At 38.5% G+C, this 16,356-nt stretch overlaps 1 long non-coding RNA gene across 1 annotated transcript; it reads right to left on the bottom strand.

The window, feature by feature from the left end:
• Positions 1-217: 217 nt before the first annotated feature.
• LOC123647430 lies at positions 218-9,751 on the bottom strand. Its single transcript, XR_006738229.1, has 4 exons — positions 9,663-9,751; positions 8,935-9,005; positions 3,117-3,162; positions 218-250 (listed from the first exon to the last, which is right to left on the bottom strand). It is a non-coding gene; the product is annotated as an uncharacterized LOC123647430 (long non-coding RNA).
• Between the last annotated feature and the right edge of the window lie 6,605 nt (positions 9,752-16,356).

Below are 16,356 nucleotides of genomic sequence, written 5' to 3'. Positions count from 1 at the left end.
AATGGGAGTAGGCACACTCAGCCTTCAGGTATGATTTGTTAGTTGTTCTTCTCCTGCCTCTTTTCTCTCTCCAGTTTTCTTCTTGCCAAGAAAGCCTTTAATTCTAATTGTAGCAGGTTATAATTTCCAAAAGTAGCCACAGCGATGTTTCTGGTCCTACATGCTCTTCTAGGACCTTCCCACTTGCCATCAAGAGGTGCAGGCCTCCTCTTGAATTAGGAGACTGCCTAATTAGGGAATTTATGAGTGCCTTGACAAAAAAAGAACAGTGTAGAAGTCATACTGTGTGGCTTCTGAGGTGGGTCATACATGGCAATATGGCCTCTGTCTGGCTGTCTCTCTTGTGATGCTTACCCTTGAAAGCCAGTCACCATGTTGTGAAGAAGCTCAGGCTACAAGGAGAGGCTACCTGTAGGTTTCCTGGCCCACAGCCCCAGTTGAAGTCCCAGCAATAGTCCCAACCAGTAGACATGTGAGTGAGTCTTCAGACGACCCCAGCCCCAAGCCTTGGAGCAAAGACCAAAGCCAAACCATCCCCACAGTGTGCTCTCCCAATCTGTGAGGCACAGATTCAGTTAGCATAATCAATGGTTGTTTTAATTCATTGAGTTATGGGCAATTTATTACTTAACTACAATAACCAGATCACTAAAGGATGGAGTGACCTCAACTTATCAGAAAATTTCATGTAGAAGGAAGATATCATGGTGAGAAGGACGATATCATGGTGAGAAGGACATTAGACTAGGACCTGAGAGACTTGGGCTGGACTGGAGGCTGGATTAGCTCATAACTGGCATTGAGTCCTTGAACATATCATGTAAACTTTCTGGGCTTTAATATCCAAATCTGTCAAAGAAGTCATTTTGATCTGGTAGGCTCCTTCAATTTCTACCATTAAATGTCTCAATATAGAATATTTAATATTACAAAAGTTTCATATTGGAAATAGTCTCTTTTCTTATATCTATTTTTGATCAATGATATTCTTGATATCACAGTTAACTCTCAAAGGGTAATCCTATTTCCCCTATTTCCAAATGACTGAAAATAATTTTCTAAAATATCAACAGTAAACAATAGAATCATTTTTGTCAACACAATTTCAGCATAAAATAAATTAGACATCTAGGTAGGCATTTGGTGCAGAATAGGGGACTCCCCAGTCTCTGTTCACAGTAATACATTAACCACTGCTTTGATTCCTGACTTTTAGATTGTTCAGTGATCTCTGCCTACTATTTTGAGTATTCTTTGTTAGTTACCAGGTGACATGCTGCCAGAATACGCTTACTGAGCTTTTTACTGTCTCTGTCTAGATCCAGCAGTTTGAGAATTTTAAGTATGCCTTACAAAGTCAAATCTGCTTTGGGATATGCAGGGCCAGTTTCTCATCAGTTGTAATTTTCTGAAAGTTGCATTGTTAGGAGTCATCTATTATTCCACATACTACATTCCAGAAGAAGCTAAAGCAAGTGCTTAACGCGTGCTTTCTAACACACAATACTACAAGGTCCCTAGAGTGGGATGACTTGGGACAGCTGCCCCGAGTCAATATTCAGGGAACCCAGCCACACTGGCAGCTTGTCAGTGGCTCAAGGAGCACCAGCTGGAGCTTGTAACATGCTTGTACTACCCTCTCCGAAAAACAATCTTAACCTGCCTCCCCTTCCTGGACCCCCAGAATCACTGACTCTCATTCCTTTGTATCATAATGCTCCCCCCCACAGAACAAAGTTAGTAGGTTACTCTCTGATATGAACTGTATGCTCTTCAAGAAGCTGTTGTTATTTCCTAAATCTGTTTATGACATTTGTATTTTGTTATAATAATTGATTTCATTAAATATTACATAAATAGATGAAATAGGAAGACAAAAGAGCTGTTTCTGTAAAAACAAGTCGAAAGCTTGACAAGTGTGAGTGATACAGCTGTAAAAGATTGTGGAAAAAAATCTAGAAGGGTACTGTGCTCAGATCACTTCCCATTTATCTGTAAGTTCTCATTTTGCTTTAAAGAAACCCATACTCTAATCTCAGTTAATGTGTTAGAGGTGTGCTTCATGCAAGAGTGATGCCCTGTGCTCAAAGAAAAGGTCTTGCCCCTGTGTCGAAAGATTGGCCAATTGATGATACATACTTTTTTTTTTTCGGTTAAAATGTTTGTGGAAAATATTTCCAGGGACCTTGTTGCTTTAACCTACTTTTCAATGGTCCAACTCCTGGTCCTCTCCTGAGGGATAAGTTGGCTTGGACTGTACATAAATTCAGCTCATTGCTACTTTCTGTTGCATCACAACAAATAAAGAGCTGTCGGATGGCCTTTCCCGCTGCCAAGCTACACACTGCCTCTTTTGTGACTTCGTTTTCACCTCAAGCTTACCCTTGACGTGAGCTTTAGCCCCATCTCTCCAACCCAACCCCCTTCAGTTCCCAAATTAACTCTAGAGGGAACGTAATTTATTCCAGGTGCCACCAACCTCACCTGGTATTTATAAGCTCGTTTACCCAGGAAATCCTCTGCTAGCCACACAAATCTAGAGGAGCTCCTCCAGCACAGCACCTAGTTCCTTTCCTTCCTTGCTTCACAAAGCCTATCGGACACCTATCATGTGTTGGGGTCAGCACCAGGTATGTAGTGGTGACTACAATGTGCTTATTTGCATTGTCAACAACAGATAAATGTGTATTATCAGCAGAAAAGCAATAGCTAAGTCTTTTGGGGGGTTTTTTTGTTGATAAATTGGTAAACTGACTAGAGAGAATTTCCATAGCACTTTTGCCTGAGGAAACAGATTCATTTGTTTGGTTTATGTATTTATGCATGCATTTATATATGTATGCATTTATTTGAGTTCTTGAGGAAAGTATATGGGCAAGAGCATGTAATATTTTAGCTTAATCCAGGCGTTGGCAAACTTTTTCTATAAAGGGCTAGAGAGCAAATATTTTTGTGGCCGTAGGTCTCTGTCACAACTGTTAAACTATGCCCTCGTAGCACAAAAGCAGTCATAGATAATACATAAATGAATGAGAGTGGCTGTGTTCTAATGAAATTTTCTTTGCAAAGACAGGCGGGAGCCCAAGTTTGCTGACCCCTGACATCTATCAAAATACCTTAATGGCTCCCCTGCTTGCAATTAAACTTGCTCAAGTCTCTTTCCTAAAAAAAAAAAAAAAAAAAAAATCACAGAAGTCCCACATCACTGCAAAAAGTTGTTTTGTACTATCTCTCTTTCCCCACTTCTCATTTAACTTCAACTCTAGACAATCTGACCTCTGTGCTCACCACCCACTAAAATTGCCCTTATCAAGGTCACCAACAATCTCCGTGTTGCTAAATCCCATAGAGACTCCAGTCCTCTTACTCAATCTCTCCACAGCTTTCAGGCCAGCCACTCCCTCTTTCTGGAAACACTGAACTCTTAGCTTCTGAAACCTGCCAAGATTGGTTTCCTTCCTACAGCAGTAGCTACTCCTTCTCAGTCATCATAGTCGCCGTTTCTTCACAAACTAAATGTTGAGGTTGCTCAGGGCTCTGTCCTGGGTTCTACTGCTTCTCTCCCTGTTCGCTCTCTAGGGAACCTTATCTATTCTGTAGCTTTAAATGGCATCTTTATGCTGGAAACTCCCAAAGTTATTTCTTTAGCCCAGATCTTTCCCCCAGTTCCTTACTGATGTATCCAATTGCCCGCTTGACATTGCAGGTCTTTCAGGTGTCTTAAATGTAAAGTGATGAGTGAATATGATTGAATAAATATGTGAGTTTACCTGGTTGCCTAAGCAGAAACCAGAGCCCGATCACTAACTGCTCACTTTTGCATTACCAAAACATAAGCCTTCTCTTTCCTAATCAATCCTGAATCTTTCCCTGGCTCTGTCTACCTAATACCCAAGCTGAGACAGCTGCATCTGTTGCTAAAATATTGAAATACTTCCATACTGGTTCTGCAGGCCTAAGCCCCCATCATTCTGGCTCCCCCTTTGGGACCCATGTGCCCCAGCCAGCCTGGCCCAGCAGAGGCCTGCAGATTCTGCTCTAGTGCTCAGGCTAACATCAATTCTCATGGCTCAATGCTCATGCCAAAGTGGTTGTGAAGTCTTTTAATATTATTTCTACCTAATACCACTGTGACTAAAATATTCTAGCACTAAGAAATTGCTGGAGAAGCCATCCCACTGATCTCTCTACCTTCCTGCCCTGTTCATCTCCAGATTCTGCATAACAACCAGAGTGATTTGTGTAAGATTCAAGTTGATCACATCTCTCTTCTCCTTAAAACCTTTAATTTAAACATGGATAACCCTCAAAATAAAGCCCCAACTCCCTAAGAAGGTTCATCAGGCTTTCATGATCTGACCCCTTCTCTTCCTTCAAATCTCACCTCTTTAGAGACATCATTCTGATCCCATTAAAGTAGCTTCTTCCTATTATTCTCTCCTAGCACCTTGTTTGTTTTCCTCATTGCATTTTCCCCAATTGGACACCATTACGTTGATTCATTTTGTTTCCCTTCTAAACTATAAGTTCCCCGAGAGTAGATACCGTATATATTCCTAGCCCCTGATATTTATTAAGTGAATAAACCTGGACCCCTGTATACCTTCTAGTTTTGTCTCTTGCTATATTTTTTCTTACAATCTCTGATTTAGAGGATGCAGTCAAATTTGTTCAATAATCCTTCGATAATGAACTATTCTCAATTCCTTAAAAATCCTGCATAAACTACTACCCTTTGCTTGGAATACTTATGTCTACATCTTTATACCTTTTTGCCTGGCAAACTCCCGCTTACCTTCCAATTAACATTGTCCTTATACCTGGCAACCCTGCCTGTTAGTTCCTCCATGACAAAACTTTATACTATAATTTAAATGTCTCTTTCCTTTTCAAGCACCTTGCTTAGTGCCTGGCACTCAATAACTAATATTTAGTAGACTGATTCAGTCCTCAAGCAGACATCTTAAAGCCCTGACAGGGAACCAGTGAATTCATATATATATTTGCATGGTAAGATTTTTTATTTGTAAATGGCTACCCAGAAAAAAAGTACTTTTTTGTTTTTTTCCCTAAAGATAAATTTTCTCTTAGCTACGTGCTTCTGTGATATGCAGTAACTCCACCTGCAACTTATTGTTTGGCTTTAAGGACAGAAATTGGTTTATAAATTGCTAAATTTACTTACAGCCTAAGTGGAAAGTACAAAGTGTAGATTACTGAAAAGATCTATAATGAGACTGGGTTTTATAATGTCTCAAAAGGATATAACAGGATAGCAATATCCCTTCCTTGAAATAATTTTTTTGTATATATATTCATCATGAATTCATGCAATTTAGTTAAAAACAGAACTTCTTTCCCACTCGTTAATGGTAGTTTTATGGTTTCATTCTGCGAGGCACATAAATATGTTATAATATAAACAAGCCAATGGTGTAATGAATCATTTCAGTCTTACCGTGCGTATGTTTTTACTACAAATCTTGGGGAAAAATGCTATTCACACTCTGCATTTTTAAATTATGCTAATGTGATTAGTCATTATGGTCCTACTTACTCTTTATGATGGATGCAAGATGTTTAAGCCTTCGATAGTGCTTGTAAAGGACCTGATTAGCGCTTGAGACCCAATCAAGAAGCTGATGATGAAGTTCAATAACACATTAAAAAGTTATGTATGATAGAGTTGATCGTTGCTCATATAAAATTATATAAAGTAATAAAATAAGTATAAATTGTTTCAATATACATTTTCATTCTTCCACAAAAATTTTAGTTGCTACCATAACCTTTGAATGTGTTTTGTCAGGATCTGTCCTGGCCACTGTTTTTGTTTGTTTGTTTGTTTTTTGTAATAAAGTGTAAAAATGACAGCGTAAGCTGCTATTAATATTAAATGTGAAAATTCACACACATCCACATCAGTAAACAGGTGTTTCCAAAACCCAGACTTCAAAACAGTTCACCCCATTCTTGCATTTTGATGTTGTGGTGATCAAGCAAAATGAAAAACAGAAGAGACACATTTTGGTTAATTATTATGCTGACAAATCAGATTGTTCTATCATTATCTTGTACAAATCCCAAACTGGGAGAAGCAGGGAGCAAGGAGAAGAATATGGGTGTGTATGGAGAGAGCAAAAGGATAGTTTTAGAATTTTAAATGAGTCCAATACATTGAAAACTTTACTAGCAATCTAAGAAATATAACTCAGGAGAAATAAATGTAATGTACACTTTATATGCAGTGTTTTAAAAACTTTTTTAGAAGTAGAACCTGTTCTCAGAAGAAATCTTATAAAGAATCACAATCCAGTTAAGATAGAATATATATATAAAATAAGAATAGCTTGGTAAACGTTTCATTAGTTCAAATTTACCATGTTTATGCAAACTTGTTAAGTTGGAAAAGTAAGTCTCTTTTGAAGACAATTACGTGAGCCTCAGCAGCCAATTTATTTCTGTGATATCTTATTGGTTGCATAGTATTAAAATTTTCTTGATAACGAAGATAAGCTAATGGTTAAAATATGAGTTTTTAAATACGTTGCCTTGCACACTCAGGATAGTCTTCTATTTATAAGTAATGAGAGGGAGTCTCATTTGTTCTGAGGGCTGCACTCAGTTAATTGAGTGAGACAAGTTCTCATGCGGTTGGTCTCTATTGTAATGACATTTGGTATATGACACACTGGAATGTGCCTTTTTTAAAAATAGTGTTTTGTAATAGTTAAAAATGAAGTAAAATTCCAATCAGATGTTTTCTAACCCTTGAGTGTCCTCAAGGACACCACAGGGTGTGGCAGTGTGAGAACGCCGTCCTGGCTGGCTCTCTGAGTTGCGCTCTCCTCTGCCGTCCACGGAGGGCGTTAACAACAGATCTGCCAGTCTCGCTGCCCCTGTGTTGCCCTGCTGTGGGCATAAACGATATATTCCTTTTGCAGTTTTTTATCTCAGTGGCATCACCATTTTAGGAACTGGAGTCCCCTTCAGCTTTTCCCTCTTCCTCACCCCTAACATTTAATAGCTCACGAAGATCTATTCATTCCATCTCAAAAGTGTCTATGCAATCTGTCCTCTCACTTCTCCTCTGTCCCCACTATAATGACCTCCTGACTGCCACCTGCAGATTTGAGCCACACCTTACCTCTCATAGCCAGAGTTTCTGTTCTGAGACACACATTTGATCGGGTCATTGCCTTCCTTTAAAGCTGGTAATGCTCTCTTTCACCTAACTGGTTAGGGCCCCTCGGCAAGTACAGAAGGCCCTTCATAGTCTGATCCCACTATCCTCCAACCTCATCTCCTGCAACTCCCTTCACCCATGCACCCTAAATTCATCACACTGCATGCACCTTATTCTTTGCACCTGGAGAACTCATACTCATCCTTCAAAACCCAACTCAAACATGACACCTTTTTCAAAGCATTTCTTGATTTCTCCAGGCAAAGCAAGTTGCAGCTCTTCAGCTTTCTTTGTATTACATATCCTTGTAGCATCTGCTCCAGTGTTTTACTGTGATCATCTATTTGTGTTTTCTCCAAAATACTGTGAACTCTTAGAGAGCAGGGATTGTATCTCATCCACCTTTTTAATCCCAAGTACCTACTATTGTTTGATATGTGTCTGAAACATGCTACACCCTCCATGTTTATTTTTGAACTTTTTTATTACAGCATTTCATGTGGAGTTTGTTCTTGATTCTTACAGTGATACACAAACAGAAACCACAGTGGCATCCTGTAGACTGCCTGGTGTAATGAGCACACAGCTAATTGTCAGTTTCTTTTCTCCTTACTTCAGTTTCTCCATGGCTTTGGGGCACCTGAATCCTTCATGTTTCTCTGAGTTCATTAACGTATTTCAGAATTGAATTTTGAAACATCTCTTCTTCATGGTGTTTTCTTTCCCAAATTTACTTATCCTCTTCTCACTCAGATTATATGATATTTCTCTGGTGTTTGGAGACTTAAACGAACTAATTTCTCCTCCTGGTTTCAGAAGTCAGATTGTTAGGAATGTGCTCAAAGATAAACACTCCCTTTCATTTTTTTTCTACTACATTTTATAGTCCTTCCCAAGAGGTCATATTCAAATGATTTGCAAATCTTAAGTCCTTACCCCACAAAGGCCTTGAATCCTGAAGATCCTAAAGTGAAGTTGGAATCTTGTTTTTATGTATTAATATGTACACACTACATCTATTATATTCTTCCTCTTACTCATGTTTATAATTCAATAAAAAAATCTATCCCATAATATCATTACTTCTTTGCAAACTCAGTTGTTTATTATTCCTGATCATTTGGATATTTTACAGATTTTTATCATCTTTTATTTGCTTCATGACTTTACTTGAAGGGAATTAAATAACACTAGGATGGTTATTCTTCCTCATCAACTCAACCGTTCCCACCCCTTTCAAGGCATAACATTTCCTATTTCCAATCCTCCCTGGGTTTGTAAAAAAAAAAAAAAAAAAAAAAAATAGCTTGGCAATGGTTCACTAAGAATTGTAATTTAATCCTTTGGAATAACAGGCTTTTCATCTGTGCTCCCTGCAATGATCCAACGATCTGCCACACAACCAGCTCCTTAGAAGAGAACAATGCAACTCAAAAGAAAGGAAAGTGCTGGCAACATGGTAAAGAATATGAGGCCTTTTATAAAATTTGTAAATATAAATTAACCTTGAGAGTAAATGGCATCAAAATATGAATTATTGCTCCTTTTCAAAAGAAGAATCATGACATTTTTGGCAGCAAATGCAAATGAACCTGAGTGAGTGTCTGTGCTTTGATCCGGACCTGTGTAAACACAGGCTCATAACTAGGTAGTTTTGTGTTTATATTGGTGGAGTCTCTAAAGTTATGCTTACAGACCCACGAACAATGCAACATTCAAGAAAGAGCAAACATAACCTTAATTCTTACCTCCCATGGCCCTTGACCTCAGGAGTGTTTGTCCAAGTTGTTTGGTGTCTTGTATCTTATAGAGCAGGTTACTGTAAAAAATATTACAGACACAATACTATATATCTATGATGCCATACACATTTATTTAAATGCAATTGGTCTGTTATAAAATATCTTTCTTTAAAGACAATTATAGGCCATCAACAATCTGCATAGTAATTTATCACCTCATTTTCAGTCATTATCACTGTTAGTCAACCATGTGTTCCACAGCCTAACATCACTGAGAGTTCACTGGGATTAGTTAGGTGTTTTAAGATTCATTATCATCACCATTATTACTACAAGTCCCATCATTTATTTAGCACCAACAATCTGCTGAAGAAAGCAGGTTGGCACAATTTATAGTGGATAAGAAATAGACCCTGTGCATAAAAGGAATGTCGGAGTGAGCTCTAAGCAAGAATGAGTGAGGGAAGATGACTTAGTAGGCTCTCAGGAAAGGGTATTTTCATACCGTTAATGCAGTCTCCTGGAAGGACAAATACTTTGTAAAAATCCTTTTATTTCTCCCAATGGCTTGATCAATAGTGAGTGAAGAGAACTGACCAGAAGGCATATTTAAGATGAAAAAATTGAGAAAAACTGCCCATGCCTGTGGCACCAAATTATTTTTTTCCTGCAAAGCCCATGAGATTAGATCCCTCTCAAGTTTGTCTGAGCCTAAAGTTGGCATATGAGTTCACCTGTCTCAGAGTCCCCCACTCTACCGGCATAGGCTGTTCATGTCAACATCCAGAGAAGTGATCCATCTGGTTAGCTGAAGCAGGGTAGAGAGAGGTTGGCAGTCTGAGCTTAGCCAACACAATACTGGGGTACATAAAAGGATGCATTTCCTTATGATCTAAGTATTATTGCAAGCAATTTAAGGCTTTACTCTGCCTTATTTGGAGTTTAAAGGAAACCAACTCAAATATTCCTTTTCCTTTCTATAAAATGTAAAAAGTTGAGTGACCCTAAATGTGATTATAAAATTTGACTTGGAAACTAGTTTAAACAAAAAAGCAAAGAAAGTTTTTGGGTTTTGTTTTTGTTTTTTTTTTTTTGTCTTTCATAGAATTGGCCAAAACTTTGAACAAAGTTAAGAAGGAAAGGAGTCATCTGGAGAAAATGTTTGTGTTCCTTCTTTACATATTTATTTAATGCTTTTGAAAATTTGGAGTAAAGCAATAATTCATATCAATAATAGTTTATTTTATATTGAGAAATGCTAAGTTCAAAATCATATTTGGTGAGTGAAATCTGAGTAATTAATGAAATTCTTTGAAAATCACATTTTTCTTTATATGAGATGTGATATGATTTTTGGCATTTTATAATAGCTATAAGATGAATAAGCTATCATTTTTGAGGTCTGATTTGCACACAGGATGTATGTTTGATCTACTACATATCCTTAGGACTTCTGGTTACAACAGTACTGAATTAAGGTTAAAGATATTCCATATTTTAACAAGTCCAGATTTTCTATAATGTCTAAAGGTTCAGAATATCTTTATTTTACCCAAGTTAGCATCTGTGCACATAAATATAACTGAGGAAGAAAGAAAAACTTTTCCACCTGATTATTTCAGTTTGGTATTCTTGGTGTGAGACAAAAGTGCATTTTATAGAAAATGGCTGTAGGAGAAAAAGGCAATGGTTGGGAAGATAGAGTCCAAGAATTCTTAAGTATCTCAGAAGATTTTAAAAGTAAATATGAAAAAAGAAAATTGGTGGGCTTTTCCAGAAAGCAAAGTGAGCCAATACATTTCATTACTTATTTACGGCTTTGGAAAATTTTTTTTTCTACAAACCTACACCAGCTAGAAAAATAATTGCCAACCCTTCCCACGATGACTGGTGCCGTTTGTGAGGTTGCTACTGGCAGGAAGAAGACTTTTTCAGAAGTCTGAAAAAAAAGCACAAATATTGTGGTTTTTTTATTGTCTTTATGGCAAACTAAGTTTTTCAGACCTTGGATCTGTGGGGTAATTTACATAGCCGATCATGAGAGCTCTCCCGGAGTGATTGTACACCTGCGCTGGGTGAAACAGAAAGAAAAACTCTCTCGTTCGTAATGTACCATATGCAAATTGGGGGATCAAAGGAGCACAACAGCTGGCATGCAAAGAATATTCTACAGGTTCTTAGGCAGCACTAGTCTGGGGGTATTCAGAACTTCATCAGGCTGGCAAAAGTGCACTGGGTGACTTGGGTAACCTTAACTCGAGTATGAAAGAAAATGGCTTTTGGAGAAACAGATAAATGTCATGGACAAAGTCCAAAACTCGTTGGCATTGATAGCTGGGCATTGAGCAAAAGTTGAAAGAGCCATTAACAAATTCATTAATTAAGAGCCTCTTTACATTCCTAACCGTCAACTGGAAACATGTATTTAATCTATACTCTCCTTAATTTATTTCAATCTTTCTTGCTAGAAAAATATAGCGTGAATTTCATAAAGATACGTCAAGTGGCACACTTCTTATATTTCCAGGCCAGAGTGGGCACATCTTCAGTCAACATTTATATTAAATGGCAGTAAACTTTTAAGGCCCAGCCCTTACTTGAGCAGAGGAGTGATTATTCATCACAAAGGGGCTGCTCACGGGACTTCAGCAGCAGTGTTGTCTGTGGAAAGAGCTCTGGACCATTCACAGCTTTAACTCATTCATCTGTTAAGTGGGGCTAATCACCCCTGTCCTGCCCAGCTTGCACCTGTGAACAGCAAACCAAGTCCTAATAGGTGAAAGCACTTTGTAAGATGCCATATAAATGCAAGGGATTATTACTAATGAATTCACTAGTATCGATTATTATGGATATTAGAGAAACACTCAATTTTCAAAGAGCTTAATGCAATTATTATTTGACCCTTATGTTTATTTTGATTAATAATTGCATGCATCTCTTATTTAGGTAAGAAATCTGAATTTCCTTTTCAGGCCATCCTTCTGCCTATATTCAAGCTTACTTGTTCTGTGTTTGCAAAACTCACTGAACTCAGCCAAGATTTCAACAAGGAAGTCCCAATGTTGATTAAAATGGGCTATTTTGGCACTTATTTCCTAAATCTAATCACCAAGACAAGACAAAAAAACCCCAAACAAACAAAACCAGTGTCCCATTCCACGCGATCCCAGAACTCTGAGCTGCCCTAATTCTTGGTCCACTGGCTAAAAAACTACCATTTTAGGCAAGAATTACACAGACCATCACTCTTCCATGTAAGCTTTATAATAACAAACCCATAATATACTAGGAAGCCTCATCAAAAATAGTAGACTTAATTGTGCTTACAGAGAACAATTTATTATTGCAGCTTTTATTTTTCTCTTTCTAGAGAAATTTACAGTTGGGCATCTGGTCACAAAATTCCTAGAAGCTCTTGGTCATACAAGTAAGCTTTGAGGCTTATAGGTGGATAAGCCCTGGAATAGAACTTCTTTGTCTCAAGTTTTACATGCTTATCATTGGTAACTAATTTTTCTTTTTCTTTTTCTACATATGTTGCCTTTTCCTTTGAAGGGGGAGAGGGCTAGTAACTACAGGTATGTTTTGAAAAGGATTGGTGGCCCTTTTACAAATAAACCTGGGTAACCATGCACAATGTTATATTTCTCCCCCTTTTGGGAAGTGGCCACTAGCCATGAAGACCTGGGAGTCCTTGACTCCCTTCTGTTTTTCCTTCAGGTATCTTGGTTTAGGGCATTGTAAGCTTAGGGCAAAAGACCTGGCTGGCCACTTTGGAGCCAGTTTTATTTGTAAAATAAGCACCCTTAAGTCAAGGATACCAAAGCCACTTTTAGCTCTAAAACACCCATGGCTTGTTGAGCAACACCTCCAAAGATGATCCAGTTCATTTAACATATGAACCTGATAAACACACTCACAAAATTTGAGACCTATTCCGAACGTCTATTTTGAAAATATTTCCTCTCTCCTTTATTGACTTTTCATTTCTATTTCTGACAACCGTCTAAAACAAAAAGCCACAATTAAAATAACATTTTCACAAAAGCCCATTCAAGTCAATCCTATTGGAACTACTTGTCTACTCCACAGGAGTATTTCACATTTTGAAAGACAGACATTTATCAAGATAATCCCTGGAATACCTATTGGTGTCAGAGCTACAATGCTAATATCAGCTAGCCACTTTAGCTGGCTAATATCTAATCTAAACTGTCATTAACTGGCCTAGAACAAATTTCAGTTTCCCTATCTGTAAAGTGGGAATTGGGCCACTGACCTAGCTTTTAAAAAGCACTTGTGATCATCCCAAATCTCAGAGGGCAAATAAGCACTTGGGACCGTTGGAGACCCTTTGAGGCCATTAGGGGAACCATTTAGTACTGTTGCAATGATTTACTAATGTTGCCCAGTGGCCCCAAAGAGTTGATGCACTTCCCATATACCTCCTGCCTTCTCTGTAGAAATCAAGTACTGTTTCAGATGGTGCTTTTGACAAATCAATTTGCTTGACACAGGTGGACATTTCACTCCCAGAGAGTACTCACCTCTTCTTGGCTCATAAAGGAATCGGGGGACAAACCCCAACAGACATCTGCACAGCACTCTGCATCACAGAGTGGTTTGGAATTATTTATGAAACACGGTGGTGTTAACTGCTGGAACCACCCACTACCGTTATTGTAGGCTCTGATCTTTAGAAGAACAATGCCAAATGGTCTTGGTGGAGTTACTCGTTACTAATGGTATCTATATAGCGTGTGGACATCTATCCACCACCTGTCCTTCTCTTCTTCCATCTAGACTCGGAGGGATGTTAAAGAGGGTGAATTGTACTTACATTCTGGATCTCTTCTTATTTTCCTGTCTGCTCAAGCAGCATTTTGATGAAATAGTTCTCTCTTCTGTATCATCAAATTTGTTTTGCTACTTTTTTCCTCCAATCTGCGTGAAATACTCTCATCTTAAATAAATTGTAACTGGACTTTATGGCCTTCTTTGCCTGTCCCTCTCTTTCCTTTCTTTCCTAGTTATGTTTGTGAAAGAGAAGTCCATAGTTGGCTCCATCACTCATTTGCTCCACAACCCCCTGTAGCCTTCTCTGACTGCAGACACTATTGATAAGAGCCTAGGTCCTCTGGCTTTTCAACAAACTACACAATGTTTGAGATCTAAAGAAAAACTGATTGGTTCAAATACAAAGAGAAAACTAGGACATTTTAATTAGTAATAATTTCAAAAGGGAAAAATTTTGATCCCTTAAATTTTTTATGAAAGAAATTTAATGTGGAATTTGGTGTATTTTAATTTTCACTATAATTGGGGGTAAGATTTTCAAAAACCAGCATGTTCGGGATCTAGGAGAGTTTTAGGTGACCAAGATCATAGATCTCCTAATTGCCAAATCTGGTGGGCCATTTTCAGTCCTTATTAAAAAATGAAGCAGCATTTGATAATACTGACCATGTCCTCCTTTCTCCTACCCTGGTTTCTGTGATATTACCATCTCCTAGTTTTTAACTAAGCTCTTTGACCACTCCAGCTCAGTCTCCTCTGGATTCCTCTTCTACCCCCAGAGTTCCATCTTGGTTGTCTTCTCATGTTACTTGCTTTGCTTGGCAATCTCATCCACACCTAGGTTCCATGCTCATTTCTGTTCTGAGTTCCACCACCATCCATGCTGGCACCTCAACTTCAACTGCTCTCATCTTTGCCTGTGAACATCTGTTCTTATTCTCATGTTCCTAAGTAAATGGCACACTATTCATTCAATGGCTCAATCCAGAAATCTAGGAGATATCTTACACCTTTCTTTTCCCCACATCTTAGTCAATTACCAATCCCTGTCAATTCAATTCCTGTAATCTGTTGAATCTGCCCACTTCTCTCCATCTTTTAAAAACACAACTCTGATTTTGTCATTCTCATGCTTAATCCCTTCAGTGAGTCTCACTGACCTTGGGACAAAGCCCAAAATCTTACCATGACTCACAAGACCCTCCATGAGCTGGCTGCTGCCTCCCTCCAACCTCAGTTCCACTCAATCTTCTACTAGATAGACTTTCTTTGAATCTCCAGATCTTGTTGGTGGTCCACTACCATCCACCACCATTACACTATCATTGCACTATGGGCTTCACCTTCTGTAGCTCTCCATCACATTTTTAATTACTTGTTCAATGTTTTTGCCACAATAATACAGGTGCCTAATAGTTATTGAGTACTTCCTATGTGCCAGGCAGTTTTATATATATTATCTCATTTTCATCATCACAGCAACTATGAGGTAGGTTTTATTATACCAGTTTTTATAGATAAGGAAACTGAAGCATTGAGAAACTAAAGCCCACACAGCTAGGAGGAGTAAATTTAAACTGGAACCCAGGCAGTCTGCATCCAGAGCCCATGTCCTATTCACAATTAATATTGCTTCAGTGAGACGGTAAGCTCCACAAGGACAGGGCTGAATCTTGCATCTCCAGAGACTTAACACGGGGTTGGCGCATAGTAGAGGCCAACATGGAATTGCTGAAATAATTGATATAATCCAATTCCTAGGGTGGTATGTAGGGTCCTCCATAAGCTTTACCCTGACCTACCTCTCCAGCCTCATTTCCCAGTACATCTCCTTTTTCCCCATGTCCTCTCTTCCAGCCACATAAGCAGTTCCCTGAATAGGCCATATCACACCTCTGCCTTTTGTATGTCCCTTAACTCCCTTCCCTCTTCCCTCCCTCACTCACCCACCCATTCATTCACCCACTCATTAATTCATTTACTGAATACCTGCTTGAATGCCAGGTGGAAAGAAAAGTCCTATGATAGATGTATGCTGTAGGAACTCAGAAGAGGGAATATCTAAATAAGACTAAGGGGGTCAAGAATGTTTCCCAAGAGAATTAACACGAAAATTCTCATTTTCATTTTCCTGGAATGTGCATATCCACATGACAAGCCCCTATGCATCTTCCAGAATTTCACTCCAATGTCTCTTCCATGGCAGAGCTTGCAGACATTGTAGTACGTGTCCTTAGATGGTGAGCTCCTCTGTCAGACTGCGTGAGATCCTCTTACCCTTTTGTGTGTGTCAGTGTCAGCACAGTGGGTTCCTGACACAGAGGAGATAGCCAATAAAGGGCTGATGAATGAACACATAAAATAATGGTCCTTTCTGTGAAAATACTCCTTTTCAATTCATTGTACATTTTTGTGCACTTACCTGTAATTTGGGTTCCTGTTCATTTTACAGAACAGATATATTTTCCTTAATATACAAATGAGAGAGATTAGGGGGTCACCTAGCATTTTGTATCATTTTATTTTAGACATGAATATATGAATTATGTAAAAATAGTCATGTGAACATACACATACACTCTCTCATATGCTTTTGTCAATTTGGTGCATCTAAGAACTTGAGAAAAT

Source organism: Lemur catta, chromosome 11, assembly GCF_020740605.2.
Source record: "Lemur catta isolate mLemCat1 chromosome 11, mLemCat1.pri, whole genome shotgun sequence".
NCBI classification, from domain to species: domain Eukaryota; kingdom Metazoa; phylum Chordata; class Mammalia; order Primates; family Lemuridae; genus Lemur; species Lemur catta.
The sequence above is the reverse complement of the archived record's forward strand: the minus strand, read 5'-3'. Positions and strand labels throughout refer to the sequence as shown.